The sequence below is a fragment of the Harpia harpyja genome, chromosome 1, assembly GCF_026419915.1.
Source record: "Harpia harpyja isolate bHarHar1 chromosome 1, bHarHar1 primary haplotype, whole genome shotgun sequence".
Lineage (NCBI taxonomy): Eukaryota > Metazoa > Chordata > Aves > Accipitriformes > Accipitridae > Harpia > Harpia harpyja.
Window position 1 is genome coordinate 5,717,644 of NC_068940.1, and position 27,549 is coordinate 5,745,192.

General features: G+C 42.3%; 1 long non-coding RNA gene across 1 annotated transcript in view; it reads right to left on the reverse strand.

Moving 5' to 3' along the window:
- The window catches only part of LOC128149363 (uncharacterized), a 166,288-nt gene that overhangs the window by 73,543 nt on the left and 65,196 nt on the right, over nucleotides 1–27,549 (reverse strand). Inside the window, exon 2 of the long non-coding RNA XR_008237623.1 lies at nucleotides 13,403–13,482. This is a non-coding gene — a long non-coding RNA (uncharacterized LOC128149363). The remainder of the gene's footprint in view (nucleotides 1–13,402; nucleotides 13,483–27,549) is intronic.

Consider the following 27,549-nt stretch of genomic DNA (forward strand, 5'->3'; position numbering starts at 1 on the left):
TCCTTTCAGTGTATTTCCCTGCCACTGAAGGGATTGAGGAAAACACTACCTGTGCTCCCGATCTTTCTACTAATCGTCCCAGCGCCCGGAAATCCCTTTTGATTGCCTTTGGATTCCTCTCTGCAATCTCATCACTGCCAACCTGCACAACCAGCAATGGGTAATAATCAGAGGTCCGAACCAGACCAGGGAGTTTCCTGGTAATGTCTTTTACCCAGGCCCCAGGGAGGCAGCAGACTTCCCTGTGGGATGGGTCAGGTCTGCATATCGGGCCCTCTGTCCCCCTTAAGAGGGAGTCGCCTATGACAATTACCCTCCTTTTTCTTTTTTCAGAGGATGTGAGAATGCGTGGAGTTGCCTGACTGGGCTTAGGCACCTCCCTAGATAGGGCTTCATCTACACCCTGATCTTCACTGGCCTGGTCCTCAAGTTCCAGAGCCCCATACCTGTTGAGTAGGGGCAACTGGGAAGGTGAGGGAGACCAGGAGCGGATTCGCCTGCCTCCCCGAGCAGGGACCTGTATCCATTCCCCTCCATCTCTCAGGTCCCCTCCTGCCTGGTGGCAGGAGGGCAGGGGAACCTCCGCTTCTTGCGGAGCCTCCATCTGCTGCCCCTGCCTCAGGGCTGGTAGGGTGTGGGGGGGGTGTGTGGGGTGTAGGGTGTGGGCCCACCAATCTATCTCCCTCTCCCACTCCCTGATACTCCTCAACCTTTCCACTGCCTCCTTCAGCTCCACCACCAGGCTGAGCAGATCACTCACCTGGTCACACCTCACACAAGAGGTGTCCCCGCTGACCTCCGTCATTTCTGACAGACTCGGGCACTCCCTGCAGCCAGAGACCTGGACCGCTGCATGTTTACATGGGACCTCTGTCTGCGTTGCCATATTTTTCCTAACGATGGCTTTCCCCCGAGTGGCAACCATACCTGGGTCTCCCTCCGGGCCGACACCCACCGCTTGAGTAGCCTTCTCCAGCTGGGTGGGGGGCTGTGTTCAAATCTCCCGCAGTTGCCCCGGCAATGCCCACGCCGCGTCAGCCTCTCCCACGAGAGCCGCCGGCTCCAGCCGGGTCCCTCCGCCCTTCCCCGGCGCTCCCGGGCCTCGGGAACCTCCCTGTCCGCCTCCGTCTAGCGCTTAGCTGCCGATTTACCGTTGCCTCTGCTGGCCTCGCCGCTGACTGAACTATGGGAAATATTCTCTTCATTCCAATAAAACTCAACAGAATTGTATGTGATAATGTGGATCACTTTGTTATTACCTTAATGCAGAAAATATCCGAAGGACCTAATCCAGCCTAGTTTTTGTCCTGAAAGTGTTCAAATTCAGGTTGGACGGGGCTTTGAGCAAGCCGATCTAGTGAAGGACATCCCTGCCCATAGCAGGGAGGTTGGACTACGTGATCTTTAAAGGTCTCTTCCAACCCAAACCATTCTGTGATTCTATGAATAAACAGAAGAATACATCTTTGTACTCAGAGTACATATTATGGTGCTCCTCATGAACAGTCTCTACAAAAAAAAGACAAGAACATTTTATGCTGGGGGGGGGGGGGGGGGGGGGGGATTTTTCAGTAAGAAGTGACAAAACAGGGAAAACAAAGGGTTGACCAGAATGTGAAAGCTATTCAAAGCAAGTCTGAAATAATCAGACATTGCCCTAATAAACAAGTCACACACACATTCTGCCTACACCAAGCTTTGTCATTAACGCTTGCAGCTTTGCTGCAGAGAATCAGACACATCTAGGTCTAGATCCCAGCTAGGAGCATAAAATCAGGGGAGTTCCCAGCCCCACGACAGGAGACCAGCACTGCAGGAAGGACCCGCACCCGCAAGTCCGGGAACTGGTTTCAGATACAGGACCCGGAGCTCGGCCTTTTTTCTTTATGGTGGCAAAACATTACAGTGTTTATCTGCACTGAAATTCCGTGTTTGCCAATACAAAGCAATCAAGCTGGGCAGCGGTCCCTCCAAACAAACAAAAGCACGTGCGCTATGTTTTGTACTACTTTTCCAAAGCTTTGGCCAAATCCTCGATTGCCAAAGCATCAAAAACCTCATTTTCGCTTATTTTCAGACTCTTCCTCAGAAAGCACAGCATGTGAATCAAAAACTCTCCACTTTGCCTGCCACTTGAGGATTTTTAATAAATCAACTTTTTCTTATGATAAAGGCTCTATTTTGAAAAATACAAGGCTCAAAACCTGCAACACAGTCCCCAAAGAAAATAAGAATAAAGTTTTAAACCAGTGTGCATTTGGGAAGCTCTGATAAGTCAGCGCTTTCCATCTCATGCATATTCCTATTTTTATTGTATTCGTTCCCTAGGAGAAACACCTACCGTCGCTGCATTCCTTCTTCCACCAGCTTATCGGTGCATGCCCTTGACCGTAGTACAAAAAACAGCATTTACCAACACTCTGCAGGTGAAAGACTATTCTTCCGTATAAATTATACGTCTTAGGAACTCAGCATTTCTTTCACACTGAAAACCTATTCAAGCCTTCCCGCATCTGTGGGCTAAGTGGTTTGCTCCATCCAGGGGGGCCGACAAATGCTGATATTTCAAGAAACCTAATCTCTTAATGATTGGGATCAGATGAAGGGTATGGTCATGAAAGAGACAGCTTGAAACAGGCCTAATCTCCAGCATGTCTGAACCTACAGATGGCAAAGACGTAGCGCTGCCACCAACATAGCTTCGACTGACTGTAATCTGCCTACCCAAGGGTGGTCCGACCAGAGCAATTGAATTGCACATGGAAAACTCTCACGCCGATACTTCTGTCCTGGGAAAGTACAGCAAGGCTGGCTAGGCTGGGCGCCGGCGGGAGCCGAGCAGGCACCATCTCCGTCAGAAAATGGCAACGCGAACCTGCTGGCAAGACGATATTCCTGCTCGGTCCTGCTTTGATCGTGGCAGAATTCCCACTTCTCAGTTTCCAGACTGCTGGTTTTCCTAGGTCTGTCATCTGGCCGGTGCTTCCGTGCCTGAAGATTTCCTGACTGGGCAGCCCTGTGCTGCCTTTCCCAGTTTATGGCCACAGACTGTTACTTTTTACAGACACACTGAATGTTTTCTAATTCACTCCACCTATCAGCTAAATACAACACTTATCAGCGCTGGGGCACGTGGCAGAGGCTCAGGTTTTCCAGTCAGCCCGCTCAGGGCAGTGGTGGGTAAGGGTACATCCCCTCCCTCTCCTCTGGCAGAGCCCCAGTTGTCTGCAGCAATAAGCCACCATCCTCTTTGCTTCCTTGCAAAATACAAGTATTTCCACCTCATCTTAACCTTTCCCTGCAAGAGAGTCTACGTGCTAATTGTGACCCCCCAAAAAACAATTTAAAAACCTTGAGTTGTAAGCATCCTAAAACAAGTTTAAAGTTTCAAGTTGAATTTTCAGTTGACATATAAACTAAACTGATGAGTCACCATATGTACCCAATGTCCAAAGACAATGGTATGCAATCTGCAACACAGCCCTCCTACACTGATCCCCGAAATAAGACAAGAGACCGCCCCGACTGTACACAGAGCGGCAATGTAACCAGAATTAATCATTTCCAAGAGGACCAAGACAAGACACGGTCACGCAGCTGACCCGGGGAGCGTTCAGCCTGGGAGAGGGCCATCCTCCCTGGGACAGAGCACATCTGCAAAGCAGGACGTTTTCCAAGCTAAGAGCTGATGCGTTTTTCTGGTGGAGGAAACAGCAGCCAGGAGGATTATAGTTATTTTTGAGGGCCCTGGGAAGGTGGGGGAGGGAAATCAGGCACCCAGGGCACATTTGCACAACTATCCAGGCACCAAAAAAAAAAAAAAAAAAAAAAAAAAGTGTGCTCTTCTGATCCCTCCTTCAGCAGAACAGCAGCAGCGTTCAGCAAGCCGTGAATTTACTGTGTGGGAGTTGCTTCAGCTCTCTCAGGGAGCTTTTTCTGCCTATACTTGGTTATGTGTCTGGTGTGTCATTTATTAACTCATAGACCATGTATATAAGAGGAGGCACGTGGGGGGCTAGGGAAGTGACAAAGCAAGGGTGATTAGCAGATTAGCATTTCAGGAGCTAAACTGAATTTTTCCACAGTACTCATCGCCATAGACTATTTAATAAAATAACTGGGGAAAAAACAACACAAAACAAAACAAAACCCAGAGTGAATTAAAACAATCACTCACCATTAAACTTGATTCAACAGGTTAAAGGATGATGGGTCAGTTTTTAAATACCCCAGGAACAAAAGACTGTTGTTACTAAAGTTTCTAACACCGGAGCCCAATCTGGATGGCAGAATACTTATGCCAATAGTTAAAGATTACAAAGGAAAGACCAATGCAGAAACAATTGAAGATAAAATCAACATGATAAAATTAGTTCCATGCTCTTGTTGGAAATCCACCCTAAATATCCTACACCTGACAAAAGCAGCAACACCTAGCTGTAACCCTGCAAAAACACACCCATCCAAATGTAGAGTTTAGGCAGGTTGGGCCAAAAGTCTCAGAACAACAAATTTCTGGATACTCCAATAACTGAATCTTCATTTAAATATCTGTTGTAGAAATAGATGCTTATCTTTCAAAATTTTGACATTTAAAAATTTAACCTAAAGTATAAGCCCAAAGACAGCATGGAAGAGAGCAAACCTAAAGCAGTAGCTTCAATGACAGACTGAAATGACAAGGCAAGCACCACAGAAACAGAGGTTTGTCATTTTCAAGGAAATTTTGATTACTTCACCTAAAACTTTTTGCACATTGATTGTCATGTACCCACAACATTTGCGGTGGTACTCTGTATTGGTTTTGTGTGGCAAGGTTTTGGTAGCGGGGGGGGTTACAGGGGTGGCTTCTGTAAGACACAGAACACAGCCCCTGTGTTCGAGAGAGCCCATACCAGCCGGCTCTAAGACAGACCCGCCGCCGGCCAAGGCCGAGCCCATCAGTGATAGTGGTAACGCCTCTGTGATAACATTTTTAAGAAGGAAAAAAAGTTGGGACAGCGGTATTTGGCAGCCGGAGAGAGGAGTGAGAACATGTAAGAGAAACAACCCTGCGGACACCAAGGTCAGTGCAGAAGGAGGGGCAGGAGATGCTCCAGGCGCCAGAGCAGAGATTCCCCTGCAGCCCGTGGGGAAGACCATGGTGAGGCAGGCTGTCCCCCTGCAGCCCAGGGAGGTCCACGGTGGAGCAGATATCCACCTGCAGCCCATGGAGGACCCCACGCCGGAGCAGGTGGGTTCCCGAAGGAGGCTGTGACCCCGTGGGAACCCCGCGCTGGAGCAGGCTCCTGGCAGGACCTGCGGATCTGTGGAGAGAGGAGCCCACGGAGCAGGTTTTCTGGCAGGACTTGTGACCCCGTGGGGGGCCCACGCTGGAGCAGTCTGTGCCTGAAGGACTGCACACCGTGGAAAGGACCCATGCTGGAGCAGTTGGTGAAGAACTGCAGCCCGTGGGAAGGACCCACGTTGGAGAAGTTCGTGGAGGACTGTCTCCCGTGGGTGGGACCCCACGCTGGAGCAGGGGAAGAGTGTGATGAGTCCTCCCCCTGAGGAGGATGAAGCGGCAGAAAATAACGTGTGATGAACTGACCGTAAACCCCATCCCCGTCCCCCTGTGCCGCTGGGGGGTTGGTAGAGAATCCAGGAGTGAAGTTGTGCCCGAAGGGAGGGGTGGAGGGAAGGTGTTCTGAGATTTGGTTTTATTCCTCATTACCCTACTCCAGTTGATTTGTAATAAATCGAGTTAATTTTCCCCAAACTGAGTCTGTTTTGCCCATGACAGTAATTGGTGAGTGATCTCTCCTATCCTTATCTCGACCCACAAGCTCTTTGTTTATATTTTCTCTCCCCTGTCCAGCTGAGAAGGAGGGGGAGTGATAGAACGGCTCTGGTGGGCACCTGGCATCCAGCCAGGGTTAACCCATCACATACTCGCTACCTGCTGCCAATACCAAAGCATGCATTACTCATTCCCATTAGGATGAGCAAGGCTAGCTTCAAGGGTAAGGCTGTATTTTAACCTCTGAACCTGAAGTTTGCCGTACCTGTACCTGTTCCAAGCAGTTCCATTTTAGCAGTTTCCCACATATCAGGAGGCCTGAAAGAATTCAGAATCCAGGGTTTTCCCTGGAAATCAAGCCCCAAAATTTTTCATCAATGGATGTCTTTCACACAGCTATGAAGTTTGACTCACTTGGGGACAGGTCAGAAGGATGCCATACTTGACAAGATTTCCGTTGAGAAAACAGCAAGTCAGACTGAAATCTGGCGGCCAATTTAAAGAAGACAGTCCCTCCTGTTCTGAAGACATAAACTGGCAACAACGAACAATTTTCTTTAAAGTTCTGGTATTAGACTTTGCTTTTTATGACAGATCAATGCAACTTTAAGATAGTTGTTCCACTATGAGGTGCAGATGCATTCCGATTAGTTTTTAGAGGTGAAAGTGGTTGTGATGGGACTTCTGTACTTATTGACTTAATCTTAAATCCCAAGATCCTTAAACCTTAAGAAAACCATATATGTAGTACTATTTGCCAACAAGAAATAAGTATTCTCCAGCAGTATGAAAAGCTGGGCTTATGCTACAGGCACCTTACAGTTACCCAACAGCTGGCAGTGCTGCTGAAGCAGTGTCTGAACAGCACTCAGGAGCTCCTGCAAGGGACGATCTTGCAGGTGACCAAAGTAAGTTTATGACTGGCAACGAAGAAAGTTTCTGCAGTCCTCTACACGATCAGAGAGTTGTGATATTACACAGGAGGTTCAGAGTTAGGGAATTCACTTAAAACACATGTTAAGGGGCAGGAGAGCACAACGGGAGCCTCTGCCAGATCTGCTGGCAGTTCTGATCTCACCCTCTGTCCGCTGCTGCCCTGCAGCTTTCAGAGTCAGACACTTGTCTTTGTCACTGGGAAGACACATCCATTTAACAAGAGAAACAAAGATGATTCATGAATGCACATGGATTGATATTTCCCATGGAACAGAACAGACCAAAAGAAGCCAATTCTAGAAATGAAAAGTTTCTTACAATGTTTTATAGAAACACTCACACGGATTGTCCTTGGCAAAACCCACAGTCTTTAAGGCAAAGCATGCCTGTGTGCAAGCCAACAGGCAAGCACACGACTTTTTTTTTTCTTCTTGAAAAACATTTTGTGAGTCAAGAAGTAAAACCTCACATTTTGCTGTTTAGCGACATCACCACCATCATCAGTAGTCTTTACATAAGTTAATAGGCAGACATGATAACAGCACTAAATTAAAGGAAAGCACTTGACAATTTATTTCTATCCTTTCCACCCCAGGTATAAATCCCATCCCCCAAGGCAACTGGGTTCTAATTTAAACTACTGTAGCCTACAACTTGAGTAGAGCTGGTCGAAAAGTTTATTTAAAATTTGTGTTTTGTTTAACAGCTTTCTTGGGAGAAAAGTTTCTGAAAACTTCAACATTTTCAACCTGAACTGTGGGACAGGAGGAGAGCCCCAGAAGGCTCCCCTTGCATGTCCCAGCACAGCACTTGCCAGCTGTGCTGCTCTGTTCCCGAATTACAAGCCCTGTCTCGCCAGGGTCATGGCAAACAGTGAAAAACAGATCTGCTCTTTCACCAAGGACTACTGCTTCCTTCAGCTGATCACTGATCAGGCCAAAATAACTGCATGTGATAATTATGAAGAAGTGTAATGCATGGGCATGAGAGAGAGAAAGTTAAATTTTAAGACCTAAAGTTGATAGTCCCCTGAGTGCCCCCTCACAGATTCTGGTAAGATTCAATAAGCACTTCTGATTATTTTCACCACCATTTCTCTAACAGCTGCACCACTTGAGCTATTCAGTCTCAAAGTTTTAAAGTGATAGCCGAAGTGTATTTTTCTACTATTTTCTTCTCATTGTCAATGAAATGCCCAAGCCATATTCACTTAACACCACAGAGAAAAGAGAAACAAAGAAGAAAAGGGGAGAAAGGTCACTGTCAGGCCAAGATCAAGTCTGGAAAGTTTCAAACTTCAGACATGAGCATTTCAGGAAGTTATAAGCAACTGGAATAATAAAGGAATTATAATTGAAACACTGCAAGAATTTTAAATGTCGCTCTTGCTATGCCAACCAAGTATTATTTAATGTGTTTCAACAGCACTCAGAAACTCTTCTTGGCTGAGACACGAATGGTCTTGTGCTTTCAAGATCAATCCCAACCTCCTTGAAAAGGCAGAAGAAAGGGATAGATGGTGTTGGTCACAGTGGCAGCTGACGGAGATCAGCACAGCTCCCTTGCTTTCAGTGGTATCAGTGAGTCACAGGAAGAGCCAGAAAAGGGAGCAAAACCAAAATCCCCCAACTTGTAACAGCTCATCTAGTTTACTTCTGAGTTACTTCCTCCCCATCACAGAAGTGCCATGTCAGCCAGCCTCTCACCAGAGCGGCTAATCAAAATGTGGCCTGTTCTGATGCCTCCTGCAAGGGTATACAGAAGCAAAGAGCAATATTTCTCCAACTTAAGAGAATTTGCTGTTCAAATTACAAGTTCAACATTTTTGTTCCCACCCCCTCCCAGCACATTCCCCTCAACTCCTTGCTCTGCTCTTCACAGGAGGGCCATGAATTGAATGAAGCTTAATCAAAGTTTTCCCTGCCTCTCTCCAGAACAGATTTATAATTATGAACAGACTAAATACATTTTTTTCCCCCTCCACTGCTCTAAAGGAACACAGGATCTAGAAAGGCATCCTGTAATTGCTGAATTCCTGTTGAAATAATCCTAGAACGATTATTTTTCCAAACAGTGCTCTGTTAAAAAAATTCAGACATCCTATGAAAACTCTGCATGCCAACCCAGGCATTTAAATGTCTACATCTCCTGCAAAAAAAAAAAAAACCCCAATGTTTCAAGTTCACTCCACTTGACTCCACTTAGCAAGTATTTGCAAAGGGCAGGAATGCCTAAATACACCGAGTTTCTAATACAACACTCTAGAGGCACTGCCACCAGCATCTTCACTTAAGTTTTTCCACACACTGTGATACTGTGTTTCAGTCAGAAACTAGGTCATAAACTTCTCTATTGGAAAGCGTTTATAGCTGTTTGGACTGGATTATTCTGTTCAAGAGGTTATAATAATAAAGGAAGCTTGCAAGTGTACTTTTTCCAAACTCGTGGTATGTCGTTGCCAGTTTGAGAAATTGGATCATTACTTCTCCTTGTTTGGCTCCTCCATTCTCCATTTCTTGTTTGCTTTGACCTCTTTCTGGACAAATATAAAACTTACTGTTTCACCTAATTAACATGAGGGAGAATATAGAAAACTCTCATTTATTCCAGTTCCAGAATCAGTTTTACAAAAACATTGTCAGAGTTTCAAGAAGCATTCAGATGTTAAGAGTCCTGCCAAAGTTTACAATCTAGTTATATCCTGCTACAGAAAAAAAGCCTGCTCTGTTTTTTCAATTTTATACAAGTCTCTGGCAAGAAACAATCCACCTCCATATATTCACATGCATCCAGATGATCTGTGGATAAGCCTTATTCTCCTTAGTCTAATCAAACTGGCCAACTCACTTTCTCCCCTTCCAAACACTCCCAACACATTTTTCTCAGCCACTCCTTCCTGTACAGGCAAGCAAAGCAGCGAATTTGCTCTTCTCCCCACCACCACCCCTTTTGGAAGGCTTAAAACAGCAAGCAAACAGTTCAACCACAGTTCTAACATTGCAAAGCTTTTTCATTTGAGGTTCCTCCTCTTGGTTCTCCATTAAATAGCTGGTCATTCTGTACCACAGAGAAGTTCAGTGTCCATCAGCCTCCCAGAAGGGATTCAGGGGAAAACTTTTGCCCATTTTCTGGGGACTTGAGGAACAAGGCACCCAACAGTTTCCTCTAAGCAGAAAGCTGGCTTGGCAGTCTTTTACATGCTTTTCCATCAGCTATCAGAACAAATGCAGCAGAGTCATCTTCAACTGAAAAAGCCTTAAATTATATGCTACATCCAACTTGCCTTGTATCTCATAAGGATTCAGCTGAAGGCCTTGCACATCGAGGCAATCCTTTGTAAGAGTTGCCTTATCACCTTCTGCCCCAAATATAGGCACAGAGGGAAAAATGAGGGCAGATGGGATAGAAATAAGTGTACAACATTAAGTTGGTTCTGTAATCAGGAACAGATATTAAGTCCAAGATCTCCACTGTGTTTTGAAGAAAAACAAAAATGGAGAGCAAAAATATACCCAACTTTACCCAGCTACATAAATTCTGTCTCCCAAACATTCTCTGCCCACAAGGAGAATAAGCATAATTATTCTCCTTCAATTGGCTCTAAGACTTTAGCTAAAAGTTGGGTTTGGTTCTGCTTGCTTTTACAGAATTTTGAAAGCCTTTACTCTTAAAAGCGTAGTAGTCTGTATTCTGTACTTAGCACATTCACGGTATCAAATTTTACTTTTGCAGAGAGGCTCACCTTCAGCAAAGCCATAGCCTTTTCCAGTTCGGCAATCTTACCACAATAGTTAACGTCATCTGTATTGCATCGTGTATTTCTGTAACTCCATCTAAGCAAGTCAGGTAGATCTATGCAGTATTCACACTTACTTCCATAGCCTTGATGCATTAGCTGGAATATGTGCAGTCAGGTCCTCAGTGCAATGATTTTGCTGCAAAGGCACTACTGGGTAATTCCTTTTTTCTTTTTAACCTATCTAAAGTTTCCGTGAACCCAAAAGCAATGTTTTAAATGTACAAAAAAAAAAACAGGAAAAAAATATAGTTCAGTTCTGATTAACAGTCCTATATTTTAATGTGTTGCTGGTAGGCTTAAGCCATTGAGTGTGTCGCCCCAGGATATTTTAAACTTATGATGGTTTCTTCCACACAATCTTGAATTCTGTCAGGAAAAGAAATGGCCAGGACAACTGCCTCACAGCTCAGGAGACAAAGCATCTTCTCTGTTGCTTTCTGGAACTCAAGGAGGTACACAGCTTAAAGGCCACACAACCCCCAAACTATTATTAAAAAAACATGGGAAATGAGCTCAAAGAGAAAAGCAAGACAGGTCTGAGCAGCTGCCTCAAACCTACCCATCAGGAAGGCACCAGCAGTGGAAGAGCCACAGAAGTCCTGCAGTTCCATTTCACTTCAGGGGGATTTTAGTCTAGCTACTTAAAAAGATGCCTTCTGTAGAGCTTAGCACCCACCGTCCTTTCTCACCACCCCACTGGAGCAGAAAGGGCACAGTGCAACTCCTGTCTTGCCCAGCATGTCATCCTAGTGCCCAGGTTAAATGAAGTTTGCAAGGAGGAGGTTCAAAACTAACCTCAGGGAGTGCTTCCTCCCTCCCCCCGGCATTCACAGCTGGGGAATCCTGAACAGTGTGAAGCTGCAAAGCCTAAAAAGTCACCTGGGTTCAAACCATAACCTGACAAATTCATAGAAGAGGAAAGTATACCCAAGACTACTCAACACACAAGCCACCACTGACTCAGAGGTCCTTCATCTGCAGATCATGAGAGGTTGATCTGGGAAGTGACCACATGCTGGGCTTGCTCTGCTCTCCTCTCTTGGCATCAGCTACCAGTCACTCTGGGACAGGAGGCTGCTACGCCTTCCCTAAAGGTCTAGGCTTAACCTGGTCCCTTGATCTGACAGATACTAACATTTTGATGCGTTTGCTGTGTTTATGTTCTTACAGCCTGCAAGCTGCAGAATAAAGTAAACTGCAGGGTCATCCATTTGTATATTTTGTGCCCTTGCCTTAAGACACCTCTTTAACAGTGTGCCTGTACAAGATACACATCTGGCTCCAACCTGAACACAATGCAGTCTTCACCATATTTATCTTCACAATACTCTTACAAAGGAAGAAAAGAAGAGGGCAAGTGGAAGCCCAGCGATACTAAAGCCAGTGTGTGTAGTAAGACACCACTTACATATAAGCCCAAGCCTTTTACTTTATCTGAAATGTACATTTGGCAGTAACCACCTTTACTTCTGAGCACTGGCTGCCTAGCAGCTCTACATTACCAGCACAACAAGGTGATCCTCACATGCACAGAAAGCTCAGCGTAGCCCTGGGCACATCAGAGTTGTGCAAGAAAAGTACTCTAGACACACTATCTTCTCTACCAGAAATGCAAGCACATAGGCCTGTAGGCACTTACCTCCCACTGATACGGGGACTAAAGAATTTGTCCGTGGTTTCCCAGGAAGCTTGCGACAGGGCAAGAATTGAATCAAGACCAACCTTTGCTTGCCTTTGTGTAGGCTTTAACAAGCTTGGGTTAACTTCCAAGGGTATCAACAACTTGACAACTATATCCTGAATTGGCACAGCCTCAAAGAACAAGTTAAGTTACTTAAACCACCCAAGAAATGCTGAAATTGTCCTTATACTCAGGCTTACAGTTGTAACTGCTAAAGTGAAATAAAATTCAAAAGTAAGTTAAGGAAATGCTTTTATACAGTGGCAAGGGTAAAGACTATAATAGCAGCAGTTTGTTTGTTCCCATCATTCTAGTCAATTACATAGGATAATTATGTATTACTAATAATCTTACAGTTTATCAACATCAGATAACTCTTGTACATAAGATGACTGAGGAAGAGCGTTTGCTGCTTTGTGCAAAGAAACACACATGCGCTGGCACACATTCTCTTTATTGTATTTCCATCACATTCATATCTTTGATAGAAGTGGATTTATTGAGAAAAATAAATCATATGAAGTCTTTATAAAACAGAGACACAAGTGAAACCTGCATCAGACTAGCCCGTGACCACTACAGATCCAAGTGCAAAATTTGAGTGAATGAGTTGGATGACAAGGGGCAGAAGAACCGAAATCACTGGAGAGCCAGCATCTCCCCCGTGGGATATGGCTGGAATTCACTACAAATACATGAAAAAATGTTTTGTTTTCTTCTTCATGGAGATACTTTTACCAAAGTATTAGCAGACTAACTGGTAAAAAGTTTACCAAGGGGCAAACCTCAAAAATTTTTTAGCAGGCCAAGTATGGTTTAGAGAAGTAAAGCCTTCTGGAATAGATGCTCCAGTCTGGTATAACTTAAATTAGATGGAACTAATTCTTGCAGGAGCAGGTGGGTTGATGGAAGAATTAGAAATGACAGACCATATTTTGTAATAATCTTTCGATCATTAAAACCCAATTTAACATGCAACGTCATCTGTTGTCAGAGTTACCATATCTAGGAGAAAAACCAAATACCTGTTCACAGTGATTTACAGAGAGACATATGTAAACAATCATGTAAAGAAGAGATTTATATTTTATATTCAGTGAATTTTGATGCTGTAACATTGAAGACTGCTACTATTGAAGCTTAACCAAGACAATGTGAGGAAAGTTAATGAACAACCATACCAAATGGCATACTTCTGATTTCTTACCTGAAGTGTGTTCATCAATCATTACCACTATCCCAGGATAATGCTTCAGCAACCACGTAACAAAAAGATCTGGTGAACTCCTAAATGTTTAAAAAGAAATATAAGCATGTTACACAATACAAAAGTCACCAGATCCACAGCAAGTAGAACAATAATACTTCAGAGTTCAGTCTTATGCTGCACTTGCAAGGATTTTTTGTTGTTGTTGTTCAGATGATTCTTTTTTTAGTCTAATTTTTATATTTAGACTTTTTGTCCATGCATTCAAACTTGTGGTACATTCATCTGAGACAGAACTAGAACCACAAGAAATGCAATTACTAAACAAGACTAATTATAGATGGAAAATCAACATATGTAAAAGTAGAAGTATCAAAAGAGAAGCAGTCATCCCTAGCTGGTTTAACGATTTGGCAACTATGCTGTATCCACATATTCACTTGTTGATATTAATTCACACTGTATACAGAGCAGTTTTTCAGTTCTCATAGGAAAAGAAATAGCATTTCCAAATTATGGCTATATTTTACAGAAAGAATGACTTATGCTAAATGTGAAATGTGTCTTTTCTCAATATTTTTCAGTTTCAGTTGGAAAGATCTATATTTCTTCAGTGTCCAGGTATAAAGAATACTTTAAAATTCTGGACACAGCATTCTTCAGAGCTGCATTTTGACTTTATAGCCACAACACAAGTACATTAAAAGGCTCTGCAACTTACATTAGTTATACTGTATCTCTGCAAAAATCTTCTCTTTCTAAATCAAAAAATAAGTTGGAAAAAACATGCACTGTTAATGTTGCATGCATCTGCTTGATTGACAGAGAGTAGAAAGCTAACTGGCAAATTAACCTTTCAGATTTCACATACTGCAATTAACTCTCATGTCTGCAAGCATATCACCATAAACTTCGTGGGCAAAACATGCTTTCTAGGACACAGGAAAAGTACTTCTTCATAACAGTATGCCATCAGGTCTGCTTTTATGAAGGAGGCCACATTTTATTGTGAATTACACCTATATCACACATTTTCTCCCTTATACACATTATAAAATTATCTTAATCAAATCTAAGGTGCAAGATACAATCTCTCAGTAGGTCCCACCCAATTTCTAGCAATCTGTAACACATGGAAGAACATTCTGGTTTCTGCTGCTTCAATACAGTTATTTCTCATGGACAGCTCAGCTGCCTACTCCAGTAAATAAGGCTAGCAAAGCATCACTCAGGATATGGCTACAATTGTATTTCACTATACTTCACTTATTACGGGACAAAGCTTACAAAATCCACATGCACATATCCATCTCTCTATCTACAGAATTTAAAATGGCTTATCTAATACTAGTATATGCACATAAATGCTTTCATAAAAAGTAGAAGTTAATTTATGCAAGGAAAAATAAATCTGCAATCATTTTTCTAATGTTCATCCTTTCACATCACCAATTGTACGTAACTGTTTTAAAAGGCTACAGAACCTGCCCACCTACTACACAGAAAATGGCATAATCAGGTGATACTCTTATTTCATTACTGACTCCTCTCATATTTGCTCTACTTACAAATCCAATAAATAAAAAAATCAATTCATCAGCTCTCAGATCAAACTAGCCTTTAAAAAAAAAAAAAAAAAAGTCAAGTTGTGGTCCCTCCACTCTCACATTATAGCCCGTCTGGGCTGGTGCATACCTTTACATCCACACAACCTGCTCAGCCTGCAGCGAGACAGCCAGACGTAATGGAGAGGAAGGTTTCAGGGCAAGGAGTTGTTACCCACGTGCAGCTTAGAGTACACAACGTAGTTGAGTGCAATCTCTGGATGAGATGGGAAACAGAAAGAACCCAGCTCACCTTTCCAAGTGGAGACCGACTTAGCAGTATTTTTCAGCTACAGAATATAGAACATTTTATTTGCTAACCTAAGTTAGCTGTATCCAGAACGCACCTTATAAACTTGGTGTGCATTCAAGCTATTAAGTGGCTTTTCCAAAGGGGGGGGGAGATCCTAAATTGCAGTTCCCTGTCCACATTTAAATCCCGTTAGTGTGAACTCATCAATACAACAATGAAAGACCTAACATACATAAATAGAGAAGACCTGACAGTTGTACCATTACCGACAGTGGCTCTGGTCTAAAATTTTCACTTTACAACACTAAGTTTCTGGAAATCCAGTCAGATTAAAACAAAACTAGGCCAGTCGGGAATACCACACCAACTGTTTCCACAAAATGTGCTTTTAAAACTAAAGTCTCTTCCAATAGAGTCTCTGCAATTTCTGCAAGGTGACCTCTTTCACCAAGATCATTGAAGAACATAGGAAAAACAGAGAACACCTCTAAAGCACATGCCGCTTACCCGAACATACAGCCAGAAAAATCAAACCAAGCAATGATGAAATGAAGTTGATAAAAGAGCGTGCCTAATTTTTCTGACTGCAATTAGTTCCTACCTTTAGAAGATACTTGCCACTTGTGACTAATTGAAGCCACATCAGGTATTAAACAAGAGACCATCAGAAACATTTGACTCAGAGTGCTGGAGCAACGGTATAGCAAAGAACAAAAGTTCACGTGGAATTCTATGCAGACTGCGGCTCCTCAGCCATCCTTATGGACTGCTGGTGGTCCCTACAGTTTCAGAAGGTGTTCCACAAAATAATCATGAGGAGGAAAAACTGAAATCACATTCCCGAGCACGCAAACAAGAAGACAACAGGAGAGAAATTAAGAGTGGGTCAACATTCAAAGTTTAGTATGATTCTCATCTGGTCACAAATGAAAACCATTGTTGAAACACAGCACAATGCTGTCCACAGGTTTTTCTTTCCTCTGAAAGCAAGTATTAGGTAATATTTTGATGAAAGAAAGATTGAGGAATACTTTCACAAGTGTATTTCTTTACAATTATATACTAGACACATAAATATGTCTCAAAGGGGCAAAGACTTTGAAGTAAAAATTAGGAACAAAAAGCACATGACAGAACCCAAAATGCTTCCCAGTTCTTGGTGCTAAGTGTGTGCTCAAGCAGCACCTCGGACCATTATCGGGGAGACCTGTTCACGCACTAACCTTCATACGCCTTGGCTTCCACACCAGGAGCTCTTGGCAGACAACCCAGATGGGCGCTGTGGCATTTTCTAACCCGGGGTTCAAGAGGGTCACCAACCTACCAACCGGGACTCACTGATCACCTCCAAAGCCCAAACGAAGCAAAAGACAAAGCTAATATCAAGCTTTAACCTTTAAAATTAGATGACTTGTGTCTGTTTGATTTCTTAAAACCAAGCAGGGCAGTCACGTTAGTCAATTTTAATTACTTGTTTTCCTTCCCAAGGAAATGGATACAAGTATTGCTTTGACTACTCAGCTAATAGTGCTGCCTGAGGCTGGCAGTCCTAAAACGCTGGGCAAAGAGCCAAGATCGCTATGATCAAACTCCTTCCATCCTCTCCTCACATCTCCATTAGAGACAGGAGAGCCCTCAAGGATCAGACCGTTGCCCTGAGCAGCGGCTCGGCCCTTCACACCGCTTGCTCGAGCAAAAAGGGCCCGTACCCCAACCAACGGAGATAGTACGGGGCGAGGAAGCCCCCTGCCAGCAGCCCCTCCGCTCCCGGGCAGGGGTGCGGCATAGAGACGAGGCAATGAGGTCTATGTATGCAGCTGAAGAGAGTCACCCTGGAAATCCTCCCTTTCTGCCAGGAATCATTAAAAGCAGTTTGTGCTAGTTGTGGGAAATGTGCATGCTCTTCTGGAGCAATGAGATGCGTCGTCTGGGCATTGCTGGCTGTCAGGCTTGGTCCCAGCATAACTATCTACGCGATGCCCCTTCTTCCTTTGCACCAAGCAAAGTTTGGGGGTAGAAGACTGCATGAAACGCATCAGAAAACATTGTTTCCTTTGTAGATATCATCACTGCCTCCTAAAAGGACTAGGCTAGGAATTATTTTTCAAGAAAAAGATCATTTGTAGGCAAGGGACTGAAGTACTACCATGAACTAGGTCAATCCCATCCTTTGTTACTGTTTCAAAAGTACGATAACAGCAGGAAGGGGGGTCAGGGTGGAATAATCATTTGTTAACAATTTTAATAGTAAAGCTTTATTGGTTTTCCCTATGGATTCTTGTAGTTATTATGGTGACATTAAGCGTTTTTCCTCCAAGTGAAGTATTGTTAATCCTTTTATTTAGGTTCAGAGCTACAGTACATGACCCCGCAAGAACATTCATCTACAGTCACAGCTGGAGCTGCAGACTCACTGGCTTGAAGGAATTAATTTCTTTGCAAGGCAGGAGAAACTGAAAGGCCAAAGGCTTATCTACAAGAAAATCTGAATTTCACCAACTCATACAGAGAACAGGACAAAACCCAAACATATAATCAGACACCTCATCAAAAAGCAGATGTGAAAAAACTCTGGCACGTTAGAGAAATATAGTTTGGGCGGGTGGGAATCTAAAGGTCTGTCATACCACAAAACAAGCTTTAGTTCTTAAAAAAAATTTGAATTGTAAAACCAGATTAAATTCAATTCTAATGAACTGCCATCAAGAGAGCACTCCAATTTAACAGTGCTCAACCCCAGCCACCCAGCCTTTCTATTATCTCATACCTTTCCTTGCTCACTCGCAAGATTTACCTAAAGCGAGTTGTAACGGCACCAAGTGAAAAGCCTGTTCTTGCTTCAGCTTGGTTGTCAACTTCTCAGTCCGTTTTCTCCCATATAAGTAAATAACTGTAAAAAAGTGAAGAATGCTGGAAAGTCAGATTGTCTGGGCATAATGCAGAAGTTTGCCACAAGCACAAAAATAATACAAAGCAGAACTGTTGCCATCAGGTCACCAAGTGTAGAAGGATATTGAAACAACTCATGAGCAGGCAGAACTTAAAGCGTGAGCGACAACCTGCGCTTGGAAGCTAAAATCTGGATCTTCCACTTTTGATGGTTTTTAAGGAAATACTTCAAAAGCAATTTTTAATAGTTCAATAGTTTAATTTTCTCAATATTAAAAAATAAAAAGTCCTAAGGCAGTGTTCAGATTCAACACTTCTTACAACAAGCCTTGGATAAGTACTCACTAGATGCATCACATCATTGCTGTTTTACACAGAATGCATTTAGAGACTTATATTAACTTGATCTTGTGTGTGTACATTTATCACCTTTTTAATGATATGGAAGTTTGACCCATAAAACTGATCAGAAATATTTGTATATCCATAAACATTCACAGCAATTTATTTTGAGCAGATTGCACCGAAATGTTTACTTATGTTTTCTAAAAGCTGAGCATCCCTGACACTTTGGAGACCTCAATATCTTGAATTTTTCAAATCACTGCTTTCCTAATCAAGGAACAAAGGGACATAAAAGCTTCATTTAATGAAAATAATTTAGAAGCGGGGGTTTTTGTAAGGACAATATAAGCACAGAAAAGCCAGAGTACTGTTAATTCTTGGCTGCATTTTACTTTAAGAATTCAACTTGCTTACATTTTCAGAAGATGTTTATTTGCAGCACATTCTATATGAGAAAATATTACAGCCACACTGGAACTCTTACAAACCTCTATCTGAAACAGCATGAGCAGCTCTTTACTAGAATTGTTAAATAAGTAGAAACTGTCAAAAAAAAAAAAAACCCAAAGCCAAATAAATTTCGATTAATCTCATTTAGATCTAGGATTTTTATCCGTCTGAAGTGAAAATATATTTAATTAAATCATACCAGTGATGGAGCATTCTCCCTTTGCCATTTCACTATCCATTTATTTTATCCTACTAGTCCATTTAGCATAGCTGCCCTTAACACTGTGTTCCCAAAGAGACCCAGCTTAGAAGATGATTCAGGTCAGATTTCACTGATTAAAATTACTCTATCACATTGGCATAGGGCATCCACTAAAGAATCCATATGCAGGGAAGAGCAAGCGCTGTTCAGCCTGTGGAGTTTTCCCTGCTGCTATTTTCTTGGATGAGGAGGACAAGATTTCAGTAGGAAAGGCCAAAGGGAGCACAGACCCCCTCCACAGTAGTGCTGGAAAGGGGGCTGGAGCTGCCAAAGCTACGCAGCTCCTTCCTCCCACTATAGGATCAGGTTACTTTTAAGCACTACTTGCTAAACAGCTTATTCCTTAAGAGATAGGTATCAATATCAATTCATATTAAACTAACATTGCTATGCATATTGCGATCATCACCTGATAAAGGATAATACAGTAACGGCGTTCTGATGTTTTTCCTCATCTCATTTTTCTTAATAGTGCTAATTCCCCAAAAGGAACAAATTCCCCGAGCAGAACCCACCAGATTACACAGATTAGAGTGGCCTTTGAAGATGAGCTATGCCAACAGCACTCACAAGCTAATAAGGATATGAGCAATGAAACCAGAACTTTACACAGAAATATTAAGGATCCCCAGCAGTAACCTGGCTGACCTAGTTATGTCACATTGCCAGACAAAGCCAGAAAACTCAATCTATGTTTCTTTCCAAAGTACCAAAATAACAAACACTCTTCAGATTAAAAGCTGACAATTCACTTACAAAAGTCATCATGAGCTATAATGGCACCACCTCCCCCTCCTGTTTAATTTTCTTCTTTTCATTATCATTATCCCAGGTGGCTTTCAGGCAGTCCCTGCAAACTAGTCACTGTTATGAAGATGGCCTATTTTAATCACAGTCCCTTGACAAGAACAGCTAATTATCTAACTTTTCTGTCTGAACTACCAGATGGCTTTACTTCTATACTTAACTTGCTTTTAGTTTTCAGTAAGTAGTGATATTTGCATATTAGAAAATGTCTGGGATGACACAGAACGGAAATAATACCAGTACCAACACCAGCACCTCACATACAGGCAGAATAGGAACATATGCATCTACTGCGTTCTTCCACTAAAATAATAAAGTCACTTCAGATGGCAGGCTTCTTTCACATTTTCTTTTCCTGTTGGACTCCCCAAAAGCATCCAGCTTTCCCGTTTGCTGACAGGCCACCACGAAGCTGCAGACCTCCTAGTGCTGGGGGGCAGAGCTGAAACCTGAGGGGGGGCTGGTGGTAGGTTTTTGTTGTTATTGTGTTGGGGTTTTTTCTTTAAACAACACTAACATCCATTTCAAGGAAAGCAAGAGGGAGCTCCCCTGTGTTGTTCCAGCCAACCCCTTTTAGACTTTCACATTCCTCCTCCTCCCGAGACCCCAGTTTGGGGCACATCCTCCTCCCGAGACCCCAGTTTGGGGCTCATCCCCCTCCCGAGACCCCAGTTTGGGGCACATCTGCCCATCCAAGACAGCAGAAAGCATGCCCACGCTGCGTGCTGCGGTCCTGCACACCTCGGTGCTGAGTGCTCGGGAAGCATCTAAGCTCGGCATCCCGTGGGACTACACAAACACTCCAGCACTCAAGCTTGGGGACGGTACTGCAAGACTGTCATCCCTGATGATGCAATTAGCAAGTACAGCTTGTGTGCGCTTGCCGGGACATGTACCGAATCAGCCAGATTTCAGCTAGTTCCAGAACCATAGGCTTAGGTGGGATTGAAGAGTATCCATTTCCACATGGCATGGTGCACTGCAGAGGTAAAACAGCAAAGGAATCTGGCCTGAGTGCACTGAGGCAGCATTTACCCTTGGTATACACTAGGAACATACAACCGCCTCTGACTAAAGACAGTGGAGATCAACCAAAAGCAAGTCAAGGCCAAAGATCAGCCAGCTGAAGGAACTCTGTGCACAGACACGGGACATTATATTTCAGGGAGGCAAAAAACACTGGATATTAACCGTAGCAAACATATCCCTTACGAGTCACGCTCATAAAAAATGCAGGCATTTTCCTCATACAGCCTTCTCACTATACTTAAAATTCCAGAGTTTATTACATATACATATTCTACACTGCCAAAAATCTTTTTTCCAAAAAATAGCTGCAATGCAAACATTGACTTTTTCTATGGGTTACAATTTCTGAGAATAACTGTAACCATGCAATGATGTTGCAACATTCTCTACAAAATTATTGAAGAGCCCAGACTTGAGAAAATTCTCATGTTCCTGACAACACAGAAGGAGTTACAACTGCACTTTTTTTTTTTTTAGGAGTCTATTGTCTTGATACAGAAATAAATGGAAAAGCACACAACAGATAGGGAAGAAAACATTATATTCAAGTTCCTAAAAGGGTACCACAAGAAATGACAAATAAGATGCCAAACAGTAATTTTTATTATTTTTTGTCTGTGTATCTTTAGACAGTCACTCACTTTTAACCACCTTCTCTAAAAGGTTTAGGATGTATTTCTAAAACAAAGAAAATACATTCATAATCAGAAATCCAAATTTTAGCCATATTAACACTAAGAATATATAAACTTAATTAAATTATACTGGTAGCAAATTCAGAAGGGAGAATTGTTGCCTTTTTTTAAAAAAGATAGTATTCTAATACCTGATAAAAATCAGTTACTTCGGTGAAGAACTAGAAACAACAACATTATCATATTGCCATAGTTTATACTATAGCAAGCATCATCAGATAAGTGTCCCTTGGTACCATCACAGCAACATAAGGATGCCTAAGCATAAATAATAATCAGAGCTTTCTTGGTTTTACAGCAGTGACTTTCAGGCAGTGCAGCAGGGAAGAAAGGCTGACTGAACACCTGCCGCTCCAGAGACAAAACTGGTTTTTGCTAGTGTAATTGCCACCACAGCTTCCATTTTTAAGAATTCTGATCTCTGAATGTATTGCAGTGAGGATGCTCATTGAATTAATGGAACACCTTTAGACTGACAAACTTGGTAAAGTTCTCAGGTTTGGGTTTGGTTTCCAAAACTGCTTTGATCATCTTATCCCTTAGTGGAAATTATATCAGGTTTCATTTTCTGCCACTATAGTCCAACTGAAGTCAGTTCTTGGAACAAGCACTCTAATAGAAACCCAAAACGAATAAAAAAAATCCCACCTTCCTTTAATATTTGCTTGAAGGTGTTTCTGTAGGATTTAGGCAAACAAACCTTCCCAAATGGAACTGTAATTCACATCCATAGAATGCATAACATTAATCTTCCAACAATCAAAGACTGTACTATCTATTTTTAGTAATCTACAGAGTTGTTGGAGCTGACTTAAGAGTCAGTGCAGAGCATAAGAGGTCTTGGGAAGCTGACTTGAGTAGGCCTTGTAACGACAATCTCTAGTTATATTTCACAGAGCCCTAGATCCTCCTAAAATGGAAAACAAAGGTAACTATTGCCAAGAAAACTAAGTTTCCTTGATTTTTCCCATGTAGTGCTGTTTAATGTTCACTTAACCAGCTTGGGGGTTCTGACCCATTTGTAACACTGCAGTGTCTGCTGCCACTCCTCAGTTTCAGTTTCATTAAATCGGTGGGCGAGTGACTACAAGTTATGATTTAAAATGAAGTTTCCTAGATTGGTCAGCTTCTGTCATGTAGCGATTTGGCCAACCAGCAGCAGCATGGGTGAGATCTCAGCTGCCTGCCCAGGCAGCCTTGGGCAAGTCAGCTTTAGGCTAGGTCCCATTACTGAGCTCAGGTGAACATCATGTCCTCACCCAGAGGAGCCCCTAGCTACATCCCAACACCAGGACAGGACAAACCCCTGTCTTTTCCATACATCCTGGTTTCCACAGACCCAGATGGAGCTCAAAAACACCCCTAACAGGGTTAGGGCACTGGGGTGCTCCGCAGCATGCCCCTGATGGCAACCTGAGACACTGCTTGGGTGGCCTGTAACTTCAGTTCCCCACTTAAACAAAAAGCTCCTTCACCACAAAAGTGATGTAAAGTTCAACCTACTAATGAACATAAAGAACACAAGCAATAATGCCTTTGTAGGCAAATATTGACAAAGGGTAACAATTTCAAAGAAGTGACTCAAGTACACCAAGTCCTCCTGAGTCATTCCTCTGTGGGATTTCTGCTCCATGGTGAATTTGAAAGAAAGTCTTGACTATCCCACAGCATCTCCTTATGCCTACGTGTGCTGCCTGTGTCCATTCTACAATCTGAATCACTTCCTGTGTGCAATTTCATTAACTGGAAGCCTCTTAAAAGAAAAGCTGGAGGGGGGGAATCTGAAGGGAGAAAAAAAAAAAAAAACAACAAAAAAACCCATTTACAGCTAGAAAGCACAGAGATAAGATTTTTTTCTTGACCAAGACCACCAGGTATTTCAAATGTAACAGATAACACCACTAACAGCATATATAAGCTACTGCATATTAATACTAAACGTTTCTTTCCTTTCTTCATGAAAGGAGTCGATGGAATGGGACAAGAAATATTTTCTTCCTTTTTTTTATCCATCCTTAGTACATATCAGTGCACAATTCTTTAAGTGCCCATAGTCTGACATAGTATACAGAGACCTGTGTTCCTGCAGACATCCATAATATCGTGTTAGAATTCTGATTTACAGCCATATCTTAACATCATCTAATAAAATGACTAACATGGGTGATATACAACGAAATCACAAGCCCTCCAGACACAGACCAGCCTGGGCAAGCCACATGAGTGAGTTATCTTTAGTACTGAAAGGAACTGATGAGGTAATTCCTTCAGTAACTTATCAAAAAAAATATACAGCTTTAAATCCTAACTCACACTTTATCCCACATAGCAGCAGGAGGGTCTTACTAATTGGAATCTGCCAAACATATGGACTGGAATACATCCCATCATCCAGCACCTCAAACTGTACACATTAAGTCACTAAGCTTTAGCACACTATTTACAATTTGCCTTATGAATGTATCACTGTATATTACACTACTAAAGTGTACATGTAAAGAAAACAAAGGAAGCTTTAATGATGGCAACTAACACAAACATCAAAGACGTGCAGTGCAAAGAAATCCATGACTACACTGCCTTTCCATTGAAACTAAGCAAGGATGGTGGCTCTGTGATCCCCTTTTTATATAAAACAGATTCAGAATTTTTTTTTTTCCTGCCTTTCCCATTTCCTGACTGCATCCTTGTGTAAGGAAGCCCGTGAGCCTTTGAAGCCTCCACCCAAAACAAACATGAATCTGTAACTCTTGCAATCTTCGGCTTTTTGGCCACCCAGCGAGAATCTAACAGGATCCCTTGTTTGAAGGCCCCCACAGAATAATACTAGCAGGAGAAAAGAAAAAGAAGATGAGGTCCAAATATAATCATTACGTAATATTTTTGCAATGAAATATAAAACTGCTTTAATCTAAACAATATGTTAAGATCTTTATTAATCAACTTTGAAGAACGAGCAATATTAATCAATTTAGAGTGAAACCAAAACAAGCTGAAAATCTTCTTCAGTGTTTAGACAAGAATTCTAAAACCAACACATCTCAGATAAACGGGCAATACTACCCTAGTTTTGACACCTCTCCTAAAAGGGCATTCCCTGGAGACGTACCAACCTGTGACCGACGCGGCTGTTTCTGAGAACAATCAAGTCCTGTTACCCAGAGCGTGCTGTATACAGGGCCAGGGTGTTGGAACGCCAGAGCAGCAGGACCAAGCACCGAGGAGCCACTGCCTAAAGCTTCTGGAATCCCAGAAGCATGTTTTTGGGAAGCTCCTCTCACCCCGGCCACCGTTTCTGGTGCAAGTGGAACAGTATAGCAAGTGCCACTGTACAGGTCACCAGTCAATGCCAGAAGGATGCTTCTGTCCTGTAACAGAGTATGTCTCCCCACAACTTGAAACGTCTTCACTCTAAATCGGGCATGGATTTAGCAGTACAGCTAAAAAGATACTAGCTGCCCCCTTATGATGATCCAATACTATGATGGGCTCCTATTTATCTTACATGGTCATGATACACAACTTCATGGCCCCTATTTATCTCCCCTCCATTCACATTTCTGTAAGCATTTTAATTTCTAGTTTGCAAGGAAGTTTTCATTCAGAAGGATCCTAAAGTGCAATATAGGTTACTTCTAAAGAAAACCTGGATGTAACTCCGGTTTAATTTATTTTTACTACGAAGTTATGCAACCCTAGGAAATCCTTCAAACACAAAAATTATACTTTCATGATTTTTCTTATTAAACACAACCCGTAACTTTTAGATATTTCAGACTCTCACATGTAGTTGTCTTATAGTCATTTATCAACATTTATCATCCCACAACTGTATTTCAACATTTTTAGAAGAACACTCAGAAGTACACCACTATGATGTACCATAACAACAACAGCTTAATATTAATTACAATCATTAACTGCAGATGCAGAGATACTGAAATAATGCTCATGCTGAAGCTTTCTCATAAAAGAAAACAGGAAGAAACACTGATCAGGACATGGATACATATCAATCTTATATTGGCAGCTTTGTTTTTTCTTGACATTCATATGAAAGTTGCAAAGCACGTTTCTGCCATTACCCTCAAAAAGATGACAGCAGAAAAATAGATCAATACATGGAACTCTATGGTCCACCTATAGCACTCTTCCCCAGCTCACAAACTGTCAATATAATAAAGGAAAGACATGGCGCAAATTTTTCCTTCTAAGTGATCTAAAACTTTTCAGAAAATTCAAGAAGGACACGTCCTGAGAGGAAACACCCTAGACAGAGGCCTTTTAAAAACATTCTCCTTTTCCTACACCTTCCGATTTGATAGCATCTCTTCACAATATGAAATCGTTTGATCTCTATTTATTTACTGCTGCACCTGCATCCTAGGGCTGGGGTTTTGTTTGTTTGTGTTTTTAGAAAAACCTGCTACAGAGATAAACGCTAATCCTGTCCTCCAAAGGTCACAAGCAGAGCATTACTGTTGAGAAAGCTCAGTTGCCTGCTATGTTTTGCTCAAATCTTGCTACTAGAGCTTCACCTATACAAGCAGTGTCTTTCACGTATTTAAAAGCAGTAAAGGTCTGCTGTGAAAGCAGATCTGTGTGTCATGTCAGAAGGTATAGTGGCAGCATATAGCCCAAAAGAATTGCAGAAGTGTCCATATAGTCTCTTAAGGTACAGAAAACCAAGGTTCTTGAACAGAGGAGGAGAAATAGGCTGTCAGACATACCATTTCTGCAGTGAAACAGTATGATACGCACATATAACACAGGTCACATCAAAAGTGGGATAAAGTAATGACGTGAAATAGCTGTGCAGAAATGCTATAGTCAAAGAACACGTTCTGCAAATCAGGGCAATGAATATTCGATCCATAGTGACAGCCCCATGCCATTTCTTTAAAGAGTGAGAAGAGCAGCAGCGGTATTTCAGGTAAGAAGGTTCTGGATGTTAAATGAGCCAAAGATAGGAAATTGCATGTAGGAAGTGCACTGCAGTGCCCTGACTCAAGTAGCTAACAATATCAGGATCCAGACTCCGAGTCCACTGACAGCAGGAAAGCATGCATCCGCAAAATAAACCCAGGACCACTCGTACATGCTAAGCTCAAAATACCACCCTGAGGAACAGTTCTCTGTGGGGTGCAACGAGGTTTGCAACAGGGTACAAGGCAAACTGGTACAACGTTTTGTATCCTCAACTACAATCACTCAGTGCTACAGATCACTTGACAGAAATTATTCACACATTCAACAATAATATTCAAAGAATTATTAGAAAAATAAATATAGCTTGTATGCATTTTAAGCTTAAACATATCTTGAACTGTATTTCATGATGCTTAGGTTTTTTGGAAAATGAATTAGTATATTTTTGTAAACACAGGCCATTGTAACACACAGCAAGTACCTCACTGTGTGAGCAGACACGGTACTAGGAAAACACTACTGTCATCTTTTTTTCCCCTACACTGTCTACCACTGCCATTCTCCTGGAACCAGGCATTGCTCTCGCCTTAAGGCAGTGCTGCTTACAGCTCCCTAGTTAGCATATGGAAGGGGAAAAACTTCCCTAAAGCAAACATCTTGAATACATGCTAACTGCTGAGAATTTAAGAAAGATACCCAACAGAATTACCAGTTTTATTAACACCAGAAAACACAGAATGTGAACACAGCAAGGAAAGAAGGGGCTAAACTTGTCCATTTCTCACTAAGTCTCCATTTTTTTTTAAATTCTGTACAGACAACACGGGATTCAGCCTGACCCACTTTGCTGCTGCCTCATCTTCCCTCCATCATGCGAACAGTTC